The 16,444-nt window shown below is 43.7% G+C and overlaps 1 protein-coding gene across 6 annotated transcripts in view; it reads right to left on the bottom strand.

Annotated features, from left to right (window-relative positions):
* The window catches only part of SLC39A11 (solute carrier family 39 member 11), a 618,770-nt gene that overhangs the window by 12,450 nt on the left and 589,876 nt on the right, over positions 1 to 16,444 (bottom strand). The gene's annotated exons all lie outside the window — the stretch shown is intronic.

The following is a 16,444-nucleotide window of genomic DNA, read 5'->3' as shown; positions in this document are numbered from 1 at the left end:
TGGAATCAATGGTGGCGCCATGTTGCGTTTGGAGACCCCTGATGTGCCTAATCAGTGGAAACCCCTCAATTCTAACTTCAACACTAACCCCAACACACCCCTAATCCTAATCCCAACTGTAGCCATAACCCTAATCACAACCCTAACCCCAACACACCCCTAACCACAACCCTAACCCCAACACACCCGTAACCCTAATTCCAACCCTAACCCTAACCCTAATCCCAACCCCAACCCTAACCACAACTGTAACCCCAACACACCCCTAACCTTATCCGTAACCCTAACCACAAGCCTAATCTTAACCCTATTTCCAACCCTAGCCCTAATTCCAACCCTAACTCTAATTCCAACCCTAACCCTAAGGCTATGTGCCCACGTTGCGGATTCGTGTGAGATTTTTCCGCATGATTTTTGAAAAATCTGCAGGTAAAAGGCACTGCGTTTTACCTGCGGATTTACAGCAGATTTCCAGTGTTTTTTTTGTGCGGATTTCACCTGCGGATTCCTATTGAGGAACAGGTGTAAAACGCTGCGGAATCCTCACAAAGAATTGACATGCTGCGGAAAATACAACGCAGCGTTTCTGCACGGAATTTTCCGCACCATGGGCACAGCGGATTTGGTTTTCCATAGGTGTACATGGTACTGTAAACCTGATGGAAAACTGCTACAAATTCGCAGCGGCCAATCCGTTGCGGATCCGCGGCCAATCCGCTGCGGATCCGCGGCCAAATCCGCACTGTGTGCACATGCCATAACCCTAACCCTACCCCTAACCCTAACCCTAGTTCTAACCCTAGTTCTAACCCTAACCCTAGTGGAAAAAGAAAAAAAAAATATTTTCTTTATTTTATTATTGTCCCTACCTATGGGGGTGATAAAGGGGGGTTTTTATTTATTATTTTTTAATTTTGATCGCTGTGATAGAACCTACCACAGCGATCAAAATGTACTTTGTAATGAATCTGCCGGCCGGCAGATTCGGCGGGCGCACTGCGCATGCGCCCGCCATTTTGGAAGATGGCGGCGCCCAGGGAGAAGACGGACCGACTTCGGGAGGCTCGGTAAGTATGAGGGGGTGGTGGGGGGGTGGATCGGAGCACAGGGGGGGGGGATCGGAGGTTGGGGGGAGCGGACAGGAGCACGGGGGAGCGGACAGGGGGACGGAGGGGGGTACCGGATAGAACGGAGGACTGGGGAGGAGATCGGGGGCGGTGGGGGGGGCAGAACATGATTTCCAGCCATGGCAGATGCTATTGCAGCATCGGCCATGGCTGGATTGCAAAATTTCACCATTTTCATAGGTGAAATATTGCAATTTGCTCTGATTGGCTGTTGCACTTTCAACAGCCAATCAGAGCGATCGTAGCCACGTGGGGGCAAAGCCACCCCCCCTGGGCTGAAGTACAACTCCCCCTCTCCCTGCAGATCGGGTGAAATAGGAGTTAACCCTTTCACCCGATCTGCAGGGACGCGATCATTCCATGACGCCACATAGGCGTCATGGGTCGGATTGGCACCGACTTTCATGACGCCTACGTGGCGTCAAAGGTCGGGAAGGGGTTAAGGGTATGTTCACACGGCATCTTTTAGCAGAATATTTGGGAGCGAAAAAACACCTGAAAAAATCACTCAAAAAAAGCTTAAAAGACTCTTCCTATTCCCATCTATTGTACGATGAGTTTGCTAGTCACACTGTACAGTGTTTTGAGCACTTTTCTTCCATTTCAGGTTTTAAGAAACACCTGATGGGAGAAAAGAAAGGTAATTTCACTTCTTTGAAGCGTCTTCAGACTAGGTACTGTCCAATCAAAAGGTTGCAAAAAAAAAAAAGCTTCAGGAAAGAAGATCTGTGCAAAAATGCTTGAAAAACTTTTCAAACCCTCTTGTGAAAATGAAAAACTCCTCAAAATATTCCCCAGAGAAAGAGCATTTCCTGAAGTGGTTTCCACTAGAAATATCTTTCTGTGCAGATTGACAATAAGACTGACTCTCTATTATTTTGACTCACTACTCACTGTACCCCTCTCCAATCTATTATGAATGCAGCAGCCAGGTTCATATTTCTGTCCAGCTGCTACACCGATGCCTCCACTGCCAGCCATTGCAATGGTTGTCCATATGCTACCACACAATATGCAGCGGCTTGCAGAAGTATTCATCCTCATTGGCTTTTTACTTATTTTGCTACATTGCAACCTTTGTTTAAATATTTTTGTATTCCGACTTGTGTGTGATGCATCTGCACTATCTTTATATTCAGTCTGTCAGTGAACCTCTGTCCCAGACTGAAAAATCTGTTTCAGTCTGGGACAGAGGTTCCCCTTCCAACAAGACAATGACCCAAAAGCATACTGCTAAAACAACACTCGTATGGCTCTACAAAATACTGACTTTAAGGAGGTGAATAGTTATGCACATTGAAGTTTTCAGGTATTTTGTCCTATTTGTTTGCTTCACAATAAAAAGAAAACCAAATGTTTACAGTTGTACGCTTGTTCTTTACATGAAATGATGCAAACCCTCAAAAAAACACCGTGAAATTCCAGGTTGCGAGGTAGCAAAACACAAAAAATACCAAGGGGGTGAATAATTTTGCAATCCACCGTATAAACCTATTACACACAACCACAAAGATTTCCACAGTGCAGCACTGCCCTATATCTCCTCCCTCATCTCTGTCTACCACCCTACCCTTTCCACAGTGCTGCACCTCACAATATCACCTCCCTCATCTGTCCATCCCCCTACCTGATCTCTCCCTTCTGCTGTTGATATAAACCTCCCACTCTCATATCCAAGACTTTTCTCATGCTGCATTATTTGCCTGACATGGATGGACCCGAGAGTTGTTAACTTGCTTTGATGACTTCTGCCAAAAATATCATTTTACCAACACATTATGCCATTCCTTGGGATGACTGCAGCAGCCCATCACCTATGCCAATTAGAGGTCTCCAACAAGTGGTTCTCCCATCATTGGTGCCATTTGGTACAGGGCTTGTTCAGATGAAAGTATTATACGTATGTGTGCTTTCCGATGGACCAATATTACTCAATATTACACATAGGCAGAGTGTAAATGTGTGAAAAAAATACACAACATGCATTAGTTTCTTCCTTATTTTGGATGAAACTCGCCTATTCAAGTCTATGAGTGCCCAAAAACAAAAAATTAGATCCCATACACAGGGCCGGCGTTAGCACCCGGCGTACCTGGGCAAGTGCCGGGGCCCTGGGGAGACGGGGGGCCCACTCTCGCTGTCTGGGATACAGCGCACACACACTGGTGTAAGGGACCCAGGAGCTGGAGGGGCCCGCGGTCAGAATTTTTACAAACCAGAGCGGTGTGTGTGCGGAGGAAGCAGGAGTCAGCATTGTGACAGACAGCTGGGAGAGGCAGCCAGTGCTGAGCAACAGGAGGGCGGGACTTTCCAGCATCCAATCCCGGCTGAGCGGGCTTAGTGCAGTTCCAGTGTGCTGTGCTCCCGTCCCGTCACACAGTACAGTCAGGAGTGAGTCACGGAGCAGCCCCCCTCCCCCGGTGAGTGTTGTCTGAGCCTGTGTTGTTTAAGTTTATGGACGGTGTCCTGACAGGCTCTAGTCCCTGCAGCCGACCATCATCAGTGAGTTGGCTACTGTGCTCATTGACAGCGTTAATCAGCACAGCAGCTGCCACAGTATGTCCTGAGTCTGACCCGTCTATCATGAAAATAGCAGAGCTGAGTGCACCTTCACCTCCTGCAGAGAAGCATAACCTGCCCCCTGACAGGACACAGCAGCCCCCTCTCAAAATTCCCTGCACTTCTCCAAACTTCAGTCTTCAGAATGGAGCTGTGGTGTCCTGTCAGGGGGCAGCTGTGAGGCACAGAAGCCTTATCCTTCTCTGTTCTCTGGAGGGGGCTCGTCAGGATTTATAGCCACCGAACAGGCTCCTCTTCTAGAGATGTTATGTAACATGACTACACACTGTATAAATATATATATATATAGATAGAGATAAATATAGATAGACATATATATATATATATAGATATATATAGATATATATATAGATAGATACAAACACAGTATATGGTAAAAGTATGCCACAAATTCCACAGTACTATAGAAAAGTAATTGAGGCCGGACTTAGCATGAGAGGCTAATGAGAGAAGATCTGCAGGGGGAATAAAGGGTCTTAGTCCTCGCTCACACAAGCGTATAACACAGCTGAGGACGTGTGGAAAAATCGTCTGTGGAAAAATCTGCAGCACGCTTCGAGTGGCTCTGGAATTCGGATTACACGGACCCATTGAAATCTATGGATGCATGTGAAACTTCAGGCTGCACTCAGCTGTCATCTGAGTGCAGTCTGACATCCACGGCCTCAGACAGTAGAGAAGATGTAGAAATTAAGTGTCCTTGTCTTCTCAATATGCTCCGATTATCTCATGCAAGAGAATCAGATGACACTCAGATGAGAGTTTGATCCGAGTGTCAGTGGCATAATTGAGCCGATTCTCTCACATGAGAGAATCATCACTCGTGGGACCCCGGCCTTACACTTTTTTCAGCTGGACAATTATTTTATATATTTTAATTATTCCTAATATTCCCGAAAACTTTATAATATAAGTATCCTTCTTCCCAAACCCACTGACCTAAGCAGGGCCGCCATCAGGGCATCCTTACTGGATGGGGCCCGATGAGCAAATGGGCCCCCTCTCCTCTGCTCAGCGGGCCCCAGCTAAGGCTATGTGCACACTTTGCGGATTCTGCTGCGGATTTTTCCACAGCAGATTTGCTAAATCCACAGTGCAAAACCGCTGCGGTTTTTCACTGCGGATTTATCGCGGTTTTTAGTGCGGTTTCCTCTGCGGGTTTTCACCTGCAGTTTCCTATTGGAGCAGGTGAAAACCCGCAACGGAATCCGCACAAAGAAGTGACATGCTGCGGAATGTAATCCGCTGCGTTTCCGCGTGTTTTTTTCCGCAGCATGTGCACAGCGGTTTTCATTTCCCATAGGTTTACATTGCACTGTAAACTCATGGGAAACTGCTGCGGACCTGCAGCGGTCAAATCCGCTGCGGATCTGCAGTGGAATCCGCAAAGTGTGCACATAGCCTAAAGGCTTCTGCCACCTCAGCATCTGATCGGGTGTCCTCAGACGCACAGGCAGTTAAAATTTGTTCCTGTGTGGGAGATTGCTACTGCACGGCAACAGTTAACATCTGCCAGCCAATCACAGGCCAGCAGCTGACATCAGGAGGCCCTTAGCCGGCATATGACATCACTGTCATACGCCGGAGCGAAGGTCCGGGCCTCAGATGCATCGAGTGGAGGACACTTGGATTTTTTTTGTAAAGCCGCGCTATGGGGCATATTATACACTATGGGGGTGCATTATACCGCTATGGCGCTGAATTATACTACTATATATAGTAGTGTATATACTTGCAAGAACCTCGCATCACTTCACCCTGCACAGCCGCCCGTTCTTTGGACAGGAGTGTGCAGCTGCATAGAAAAACGGACGATTTGGGTGAGGCAATGCAAGGCTCGCGCATCGCTCTCGCATAATTGGCATATAAGGGGATGACTTATATAAAGCCCCTCTGCTGTGTGGTATTGTAGAATTTACAATAGCTATCACTCATGTAAGAAGTGAAATCTGGCATTGTACTATATCTATATTTTGCTGCTGTATCTGTGCATCATGAATCGTGGTATGTGTTAAAGGGGGGGCCCACTGAGACTCTTTCGCCCGGGGCCCTCAAAAACCTGGAGCCGGCCCTGCCCATACAGATCATCTGATATTTACAGGTACATTGTAATTATTAACATAGAAAACTCTTTGGTCTTGTAAAATTTATTAACTGCTGATGTATAAAAATGGATGCCATATGGATGTAAAAAACGAACAAACGTATGTATGACACACAGAGGTTAATGGTCTGTTTTTTTCTAAATGAAAATCAGATGCTTTTCATAAGTTGGTCCAAAACCAAGCATACAACGAGACAGATGTATAGGGTTAGCAGGTATGTACTTACACCGTTTTCAGGTTAAGAGCAGACAATACACAGAATGGGGTTCTGCAAAGAATGTTATGAGGGACCAGAAAGAAATCACAGCCACAGGGCACAATGACCTCTATTCAGTCCTTCACTGCCCAGCCACATCCTGCAGGACAGGCAGCGGCCGACTCACAAAGTAACATTTTCCATGTGGGATTTCTGGACTGAGAGAATTTACTAATAACGCATTTTATCTCGAGACATAAACACTATAGAGCACACGAGGAAACGCTGCACGGCAGAAAGTGACGCCATCTTCACAGTCTGCTGCCAACCTAATCCTGGACGTTCTATGAAGATCCACAGCCTGAGATGATGCACAATGTGGACTGAATGTGGCCAAAAAAACATCTTGAGCAAAAAGTGAATGTAAAAGGGTAAAGATGACTTATTCCAGAGCTCTAGGGTCAAATGCATCCCACATATCCTGCGGTAAGAAGACCACCATTCTCCGCAGTGCATGTTCTGTTACTGAAGTGACCGCAGTAATAACCACTCCCTGCTTCTAGATTGTAAGCTCACATGGACAAATGTTTTCTCATCTAAGTAACCAAAGGGAATTAGCTGGCCAGTTTCTCATGTGCAGCAGGGGTAAATAAAATGTGTATGGGGGGTCCTAAATGTAAAGCATATGGACAAGGAGATGCTTAAAGAGATTCTCATCGCCAGTCCTCAACTATCCCCAACAGGTTTGGAACGTGTACGTAGCAATTTCAGATTTACTGAGAATTAGTGACATTTTCTGATTTGTGAAGTCCCCTGAAAACATGACGTGCTTGAGGGCCAGAGTGTCACAATGAACATTAAAGCAGATGAGTCTTTCGACAGAGTCCTTACGCTAAGAGCTCATGCACATAGAATCATAGAATGTTAGAGTTGGAATGGACCTCCTGGGTCATCTGGGCCAACTCCCTGCTCAAAGCAGGATTCAGTGATCCCAGACAGATGTCTGTCCAGCCTCTGTTTGAAGACTTCCATTGAAGGAGAACTCACCACCTCTCGTGGCAGCCTGTTCCACTCATTGATCACCCTAACTGTCAAAAAGTTTTTTCTAATATCTAATGTGTCTCCTCAGTTTCATCCTATTGTTTCTAGTATTTCCTTGTGCAAATGAGAATAATGAGAATAAAGATGATCCTTCTACAATGTGACAGCCCTTGAGATATTTGTAGACAGCTATTAAGTCTCCTCTCAATCTTCTCTTTTGCAAGCTAAACATTCCCAAATCCTGTAAACATTGCTCATTGGACATGGTTTGCAGACCGGTCACCATTCTGGTTGCTCTTCTCTGAACTTGCTCCAGTTTGTTGATGTCTTTTTTAAAATGTGGTGCCCAAAACTGGACACAGTATTCCAGATGAGGTCTGACCAAAGAGGAGTAGAGGGGGATAATGACTTCACGTGATCTAGACTGTATGCTTCTGTTAATACATCCTAGAATTGCATTTGCCTGTTTTGCTGCTGCATCACACTGTTGACTCATGTTCAGTTTGTGATCTATTAGTATACCCAACTCTTTTTCACATGTGCTGTTGCTTAGCCCTATTGCTCCCATTCTATATATGCTTTTTTTTCATTTTTATTGCCCAGATGTAGTACTTTGCATTTTTCCCTATTAACTATTCTGTGTCAGTGATTTTTTTCGTATGAGTATTTCTGATCAGATTTTCATCAAAGTGTCATCAAAGCTTCATCAGTTTTTCTCCAATAGGAAAATATAATATGTTTTTCTTTTTTTCTCATCAGTCAGTGAAAAAATGGATGGCTGTTCAAATTTTTGATAAAGCCATAGACTTTCCTTGTCAGATTTGATCCAACAGTTGGATCAACATTGGACATGTCTACACGATTCTGCACGAACCACTTGGTCCATAAAAAATCACGGACATGTGATAGTCTATGGGGCTATTCACAGGTACGCGTGCTATCCAGGAAAACCATAAATAACACTCGTACGAAAAAAGCTCACGTGAGATTGAGCCGTAAAACCATAGTCATCTCAAAAAGCAGCTTTGTAGAGTAGAAAAGTCCATTACTGAATTTTTTTCATGCAGATAAAAACAAACCTCACAATGTCACCATTTGTTAAGGATCCGTAATTTGGGGGTGTAATGAATATAGAGCAGATGTCTACAGGACACCTGTTCCTAAAACTGTGGACTTGCACAAAACCCAATGAGACACCGTCTGCCTTCTATATAAAAGCGCATCCACCCTGACAATGGGACCTGTGTATAGAGCGGCCTATGTGTTAGGTGGAGGATTAACCATTAACAGGAGCACAGCCGGGTTACTGACACTTCTCAGACCTGACATACGTTGTATATGGAGGCACAGGGCTCCTTTTGAAGCTGGTGTTCGGGGACTGGGAGTGGGGATCCGACTCCTTTACCCAGCGATGTCATTCATATACAGACATCGTATGGAAGAGACACCTCTGTGGCCAGGAATGGGTTACATTAATATCCCTTTCCCATTACTGAAGAGTACAAGAATGTGCTGGTAGTCAGATTCCTGCCCCCCTGGTTTGGCACGAAGAGCCTCTGGTGACTGGATTTAAAGCCTTGTCGCCACAAAGACTTCTTTCTTATGGAGCAGAACAGAGGCTTCCAGTGTCCCACCGGACGCTCGCTTTATGTATGAGGCTCATACAACTATGTGACCAAGGACGGCCGCTAGTCATGACGAAGTGATGAAATAGAACAGTCCTGAGCCGTAGCTTCCAGAGCCGGGGTGCACAAACTTTCCTGGTCCACGAACAGCATAGTCGGGCTGTTTCTCTCCCATAATAAAACTTGCACCTGTCCAGACATGATTGTATACTGTCTATATACCATGTATCAAAAGATCCTGACAGCAGGACGCAGTGAGTTGTCTAGACTGGATACAATTGTAGCAAACCCTCAATTGTGAGAAGTGCTAGATTTTCATTGAGCGCACGCCTTTTACTACATTTGGCGGATCTTTCATTGTTGTGTGCCAGAAAGTCTACACTATAATGTAAGCCAACTCCTATTGTAAGTATAGGAACACCTCGCCCCTTTCACTTTTTTTTTTTTTTTAAAAAAAAGGTAAAAAATTAATGACCATTTTCTGGCAAAACTTTGGTGATAAAGTTACAGAATTGCAGAAAGTTATAATCCCAAGTGTACGAGACTTCCCAATACTAATGATCACTGGTGTCTCGCTGTCATCATTTTCCTGTAGTGTGGACATGCTGTGGAGCTCCATCAAGAGTTGGAGATACTCCTAGGCTGGTAATATTACATTTGAGCCACACAATTGTGGCTGTCAGGGCATCTGTCTGAAGCCCTAAAGGACAGGATTAGGACGGAAATCCCAGCACAGACAAATGAGGTGGACGGGAGTCACTTACCGAATGAGATAATTGTACATTTTGATGAATCAGACATGGATGTGACGTCATCAAATATGCTTATGTTGTATTTCTTTATTTTAATCACATCCCACTCCCCCACTTTTAATAATAATTATATATATATATATATATATATATATATATATATATATTTTTTTTTTTATTTATTTTTTTAATATGGAAACAAATGGATAAGCAGCAACAATCCAAGTTAGCAATTCTTCTTCGCTGCTTCTTCTCCCCTGGTCTTAGCTGATCGGCTGCAGCAATGGCGTCACAATTACAATGCAGGTGACCGCTGCCTCTTCTTGGGCTCACTGGTGATGTGGAGGTAGTTGGCACAGGATCACTGAGCCCAGAGATTTGCTGCAGCAGTCGCATGTATTGTAGTTGTGAGAGCACCAGTGAAGCCATGTCAGGAGCAGTGATGGGAGGATAACATTCAGTTTATTTTTCATTTTTTACAGCCTAGGGAATACAGAAATAAAAATGTTGGAAAACCCCTTCATAAGGATTGTCTGGTGAAAACAAGTTATCTCCTATCCATTGGGTAGGTGATAACATGTCGATGGGTGCCCGTCTGCTGGGATCCATACCGATTGGCTGGATGGACCACATTTATCCCTATTGGAATGGAGCAGCCATGTGCATGTGCGACCTGTGCTTCATTCATTCCCTAATGGGCTGCAGGTGCTCTGGGCATTTTCCATCAGCCCCCTAGAGAATGAATGGAGCGGCGGTCGTGCCTCCAACCTGCTGCGCTATTATGTAATGGCGTTAAAAGTTTCCCATTGGGGATAAAAATTCCCTGTTCTGCTGATTGATGCGGTCATCCACCAATCAGCAAGTTGTCACCTATCCAATGAACAAGTCCTTTAAGTCTGAATTCCCTGGTAAAAAAGCTTACATCTGCACATGTAATGAGATAACCTTTTTAATATATTACCCTCCTCCTTACTTTGCCGATTTTCTGTAGATGTTTAAAAAATTCTTCACCCCACCCCCCTACAAAAAAATGTTTCCAGAATAAAGCAAAACATTGGGGTGTGGGGTAGAAGCTAGACCACAGTGCCATCATTTACTCTTCACTTCTAGGACACTACTATACACATACAGGATCTTGCAGTTGTCAGACTGGTGACATGAGGTGCATGGCAAGCAGATGCCAGTCAATATGTAAGATGGAAGCTCTGCCCTTCCATTATTTGACCATCAGAAGGTGTATAAGTGGTCATGGAATATGGAAATGGCCAGGCTGCAGTAACCACACACAACACCTGGTGGCAGCAGAGATACACAAATCCAAGCTCTTCCGTCTCCCGTCCTGCTGTGTGCAGGGAAATGAGCATCTTGGGTACCGCGCGGTGCTGACTGCTGATAAACTGCGTATACTACATACAGATACATTATATATATTTATTATAGATAGATTATATGTATTATAAGTGCGTTTAGTATCATGTATGTATTTTGTTTCTTTTTTATTACAGCATTACATACCATGATTTTATAGGCCCCCAGGTTGCAGTTCAGACTGCACATATAACCTAAAGTCATAAGGTTGTGAATATTAGAGAATAGTCGGTAGGTATTATTACTGTACTTTATAGCTTTATTACACACCGCTGGTCCCACTCCTACAAGGGATAGGGTAAAAATTACCATCTTGAGGCTGCAGATCTGGTCCCAGCAGCACAGGGGTTAAGCTGCACATATGGCTGCAATATGAGACGATTCGGTAACTGGATCCGAGCCCAGCTGTTCCATACATCCCACCTGTTCTGCAGAGGGAACTCCGACATGGGACAACCTGTACAGCCAGCAGCCTACACACTGGGGTAATGGATACCACACTGGGGGATGAGGCGGGGTGCGCACGGAAGGCAGAAGGAGGGTCTGAATGTCTGCTCTATGGTGCCCAGTGACCAGAATACTCGGAGACATCAGAACACTTAGGAAATTGCTACAGCCCCATACATGTTAAGTTTTATACCATAAGCTTCAGGGCTGCAAACTCCCTGGTTATCCAGAATACCCACTGCAGCACTGAGTGAGAAATCATTGTATTGTTTAAGGTCAGGGAAAACAGTATGGGGAATCACGCAGATCCCACCGCTGCCACCAATTTGTCTGGAAAACAACTCCACCACCTCCATTCGTCAGGACAATTACACAATTGACTGACGACTGATGGACGAGTTCGTGGCTGCATCCTCTACTAGACTGGTTATTGGGGAACTCACAGTGAGCGTATGGTAAATACACCTCCAATTCCAACCCATGGAATATAAAGCTCTGGCAAAAATTAAGAGACCACCACATCAAAACCCTGTCATGGCCAGCCCAATCTCCAGACCTGAACCCCATTGTAAACATTGTAATCAAGAGGATGATGGATAGTCACAAGCCATCAAACAAAGAAGAACTTCTTACATTTGTGTGCTAGAAGCAGTGTGAAAGACTGGAGGAAAGTATGCCAAGACACATGAAAGCTGTGATTAAAAACCATGGCTATTCCACAAAATATTGATTTCTGAACTCTTCCCGAGTTAAAACATTACTATTGTTGTTTCTAAATGATTATGAACTTGTTTTCTATGCATTATTTGAGGTCTGCAAGCAATGAATTTTTTTTCAATTTTGACCATTTCTTCTTTTCGGAAAAAAAATACAAAATTTATTGCTTGGAAATTCGGAGACATGTTGTCAGAAGTTTATAGAATAAGTGAACAATTTACATTTTACTCAAAAATATACCTATAAAGAGAAAATCAGACAAACTGAACATTTTGCAGTGGTCTCTTAATTTTTGCCATAGCTGTATACCTGGTACGGTCACTACCAGCTCCACTATAAACAAAAGGGAATTACTAGCTGCCAACACCAATCGTTCACACAAACCGATTGGACATCCGTTACAGGTAGCATATAGCTTCACGGGTGCGGTTTACAGAGCAAGAGGAACGGAGCTATTACATTTTATATATTTAATCCAGGAAAGGTAGGCAGTGTTTATATAAAAATATACAAAGATGATACAAAATGGCAACAAAAGAATACAGTATATACAATTATATAAAATAAAAGGGATAACAAAAGAAAAGTATTAAGCCTGATGTTGATGGAATGGCTCTACTCTTAATGGAAAAAAAATGCTCCGATTAGGAAAATAGAACACTCTCACAGAGAACTGTGTCTTTTAGAAATGAACAATGACAGAAACCTAACCTCTGCGTTTTATTAGATCAAGGTTATGCCCTCATATCTCCCCTTGGTGAGCTCGTATGGGGCTGGTCGTGGGATGTGCTAGGTCTTTTAGCAGATTATGATATCCCCAACTTTCAGAATATCTTCGCTCCTGGAGGTCCCTGTTGGGAGATATCGTTGTCATGATTTTACCATAGTGGTGAAACATGGCATGGATACCATCATCCATTGGACCAATATTAAGTTGGAGGCGTCATTGTAACAATGGCCTTACAGTGAAGTGAGTGAATGAATTATGTTCACCGACGCTGAAAATATACCTCCTCTAAATATCGGATCGATGCAAACCTCAATATTGATGACTGACCACTGGCTACAGAAAGTCTGAGATTAGCTCTTTGAACAAAGGAAGCTCTTGCCTCGGAATTTTTAATTCTCTGCCTCTGAATATATGAATCTGAGCCTTGGTGTCTTGTTCTCAGAGCAGATCTCCTGTTGTAGTTACCTGGTGACTGCAGGAGGTCCTACTTCACTGGAGGTTGAAGTGTGAGATCTCAGTTCCCCAGTTATAATTAGTAGTTATAATTAATCCCATATGTTCAATGTGAGGGTGATATGTTCCCTCTCTAAGAATATCTTTATGGATTTAAAATTTTTCTCTACATCTAACAAGAAACAAGCTTGACCTCCGACTTAAGCTGTTCAGACAATGATTTTTAGGCGCTGCGTATTTTTTCAGCCGCAGGGTAGTTACAACAAATCTCATCAAAGCAATTGGTTCAACGCTGCACTCAGATAGAGCCAGCATATCTGCAGAGAGTTGTCATCACTACAAATAACCAGGGATCTTACCAGCCTCATAATATCAGCCCCCAGGTGTCTGCTTTACCTTTGCTGGTTATCAAAAAATGGCGGAGACCCCACGTTATTTTTTAAAATTAATTATTTAGTTCCCAGCAGAGACTTGGGAGTCAGAGATACTCCCAGGTGTCTTCCCTATGCTTTGCCCATTCAATTTGAGAGCCATTTCCATCCATTTCAGTGATTTTCCTGCCCTCCCAACCCTCTTGTTAGGGTCTTCTGGAAAAATGCTTGAGTTTCCCATTGACTTCCATTACACTTGTTACTCAAGTTCAGCCTGTCCGAATGTCTGAGCTGCTCGAATCGAGTACCAAGCACTTGAGCATATAAGTGCTTGCTCATCACTAATCGGCAGCATTATTCCCATAATTATATCAGAGGTGCTGAGTGACACTCCAAAGAGAAGTAGTGCAGCAAGCAGAGGAGATTGCAGCCCGGAAAATGAGGAATAGAAATCTAGAAACGTATGCTAATTTCCAACGCCTCACATCTACACATCATCACGGGAAGTCATCTATTACCATCCATAGAATTAAACACTATTTTGATAACAAATTCTCTTTAAAGCCAAAAAACTTTCTTTAGGTAAATTATTTAACGGAGTGAATGAAAAATACTGCAGGAGCTTGTGTGCATACATGGATCTAATGTTTACTATCAGAAATGTGTTATTAACCCCTTAATGACCGCCAATAAGCCTTTTAACGGTGGCAGTTAAGGGGCCTTAGGCTTCTTTCACACTTCAGTTTTTTGGCGTCAGTCACTTCCGACATAATGACGGATCGACGGATCCGTCACAATAGGTGAAAAAACGGATCCGTTACTCGGGGGTTGTATATACTTTTTGGAGCATGCGCAATTGAAAAAAATGGAAAAAACGGATTGGGGCGACGGATCCGCCGAAATGACGGTCGCGACGGATCCGTCGCCCATAGGTGGCCATTCTATGAAATGACGGACGCGACGGATCCGTCATTTCAACGCAGACAAAAAACGTTGCAATGACCGTCAATGTCTAGATGACGTCCGCCAAATTTTGACGGATCCGTCGCATGACGGATGGAACGGACGACCATCCGTCACAATCCGTCGCTAATGCAAGTCTATGGGGAAAAAAACGGATCCGTCGAAAAAAAAAACGGATCCGTTTTTTGAGGAAAATGGCGGATTTAGACTGACGCCAAACAACTGAAGTGTGAAAGAGGCCTTACTCCTCAGCGCTATTCACAATAGGTGATGTCACAGCTCACCTCCTCCTCCTGCACAATGACTGATAACACCTCTATGTACAGTAGATAACATAGAATCCACCATTCACAATAGGTTATGTCACAGCTCACCTCCTCCTGTACAATGACTGATAACACCTCTATGGACAGTAGATAACACAGGATCTACCATTTACAATAGGTGATGTCACAGCTCACCTCCTCCTCCTGTACAATAACTGATTACACCTCTATATACAGTATATAACACAGGATCCACCATTCACAATAGGTGATGTCGCAGCTCACCTCCTCCTCCTGTACAATAACTTATTACACCTCTATATACAGTATATAACACAGGATCCACCATTCACAATAGGTGATATCACAGCTCACCTCCTCCTCCTGTACAATGACTGATAACACCTCTATATACAGAAGATAACACGGGATCCACCATTCACAATAGGTGATGTCACAGCTCACCTCCTCCTCCTGTACAATGACTGATAACACCTCTATATACAGTAGATAACATAGAATCCACCATTCACAATAGGTGACAGTCACAGCTCACCTCCTCTTCCTGTGCAATGACAGATAACACCTCTATATACAGTAGATAACACGGGATCCACCATTCACAATAGGTGATGTCACAGCTCACCTCCTCCTCCTGTACAATGACTGATAACACCTCTATATACAGTAGATAACATAGAATCCACCATTCACAATAGGTGACAGTCACAGCTCTCCTCCTCTTCCTGTACAATGACAGATAACACCTCTATATACAGTAGATTACACAGGATCCACCATTCACAATAGGTGATGTCACAGCTCACGTCCTCCTCCTGTACAATGACTGATAACACCTCTATATACAGTAAATAACACAGGATCCACAATTCACAATAGGTGATATCACAGCTCACCTCCTCCTCCTGTACAATAACTGATTACACCTCTATATACAGTATATAACACAGGATCCACCATTCACAATAGGTGATGTCACAGCTCACTTCCTCCTCCTGTACAATAACTGATTACACCTCTATATACAGTATATAACACAGGATCCACCATTCACAATAGGTGATATCACAGCTCCCCTCCTGTACAATGACTGATGACTCCTCTATATACAGTAGATAACACAGGATCCACCATTCACAATAGGTGATGTCACAGCTCACCTCCTCCTCCTGCACAATGACTGATAAAACCTCTATGTACAGTAGATAACATAGAATCCACCATTCACAATAGGTTATGTCACAGCTCACCTCCTCCTGTACAATGACTGATAACACCTCTATGGACAGTAGATAACACAGGATCCACCATTCACAATAGGTGATATCACAGATCACCTCCTCCTGTACAGTGACTGATAACATAGTAGCTAATACAGGACTTCCTGTGTACAAATGACTTTTCAGCAATCTAATTATCATCACAGACAGGATTATGACAGATGACATGTCTATACACAGGAGATAACACTGGATCCACCATTCACAATAAATAATGTCACAAGCAGAATGACTGATAACATAGGATCCAACATTCAGAATAGCTGATGGTCACATTTCAACTGTCCCCCATACCTACACAACGACCTTTGTCTTGATGAAAGCATACTCAGAAAACGCTTCTATACAAACAAATAGGGTCTGCGTCAATCTACTGCTGCTAATGTCCATGTGAAGAACAAG

Source organism: Ranitomeya variabilis, chromosome 4, assembly GCF_051348905.1.
Source record: "Ranitomeya variabilis isolate aRanVar5 chromosome 4, aRanVar5.hap1, whole genome shotgun sequence".
NCBI classification, from domain to species: domain Eukaryota; kingdom Metazoa; phylum Chordata; class Amphibia; order Anura; family Dendrobatidae; genus Ranitomeya; species Ranitomeya variabilis.
Note: the sequence above shows the minus strand (reverse complement) of the source record. Positions and strands in the feature narration are given on the sequence as shown.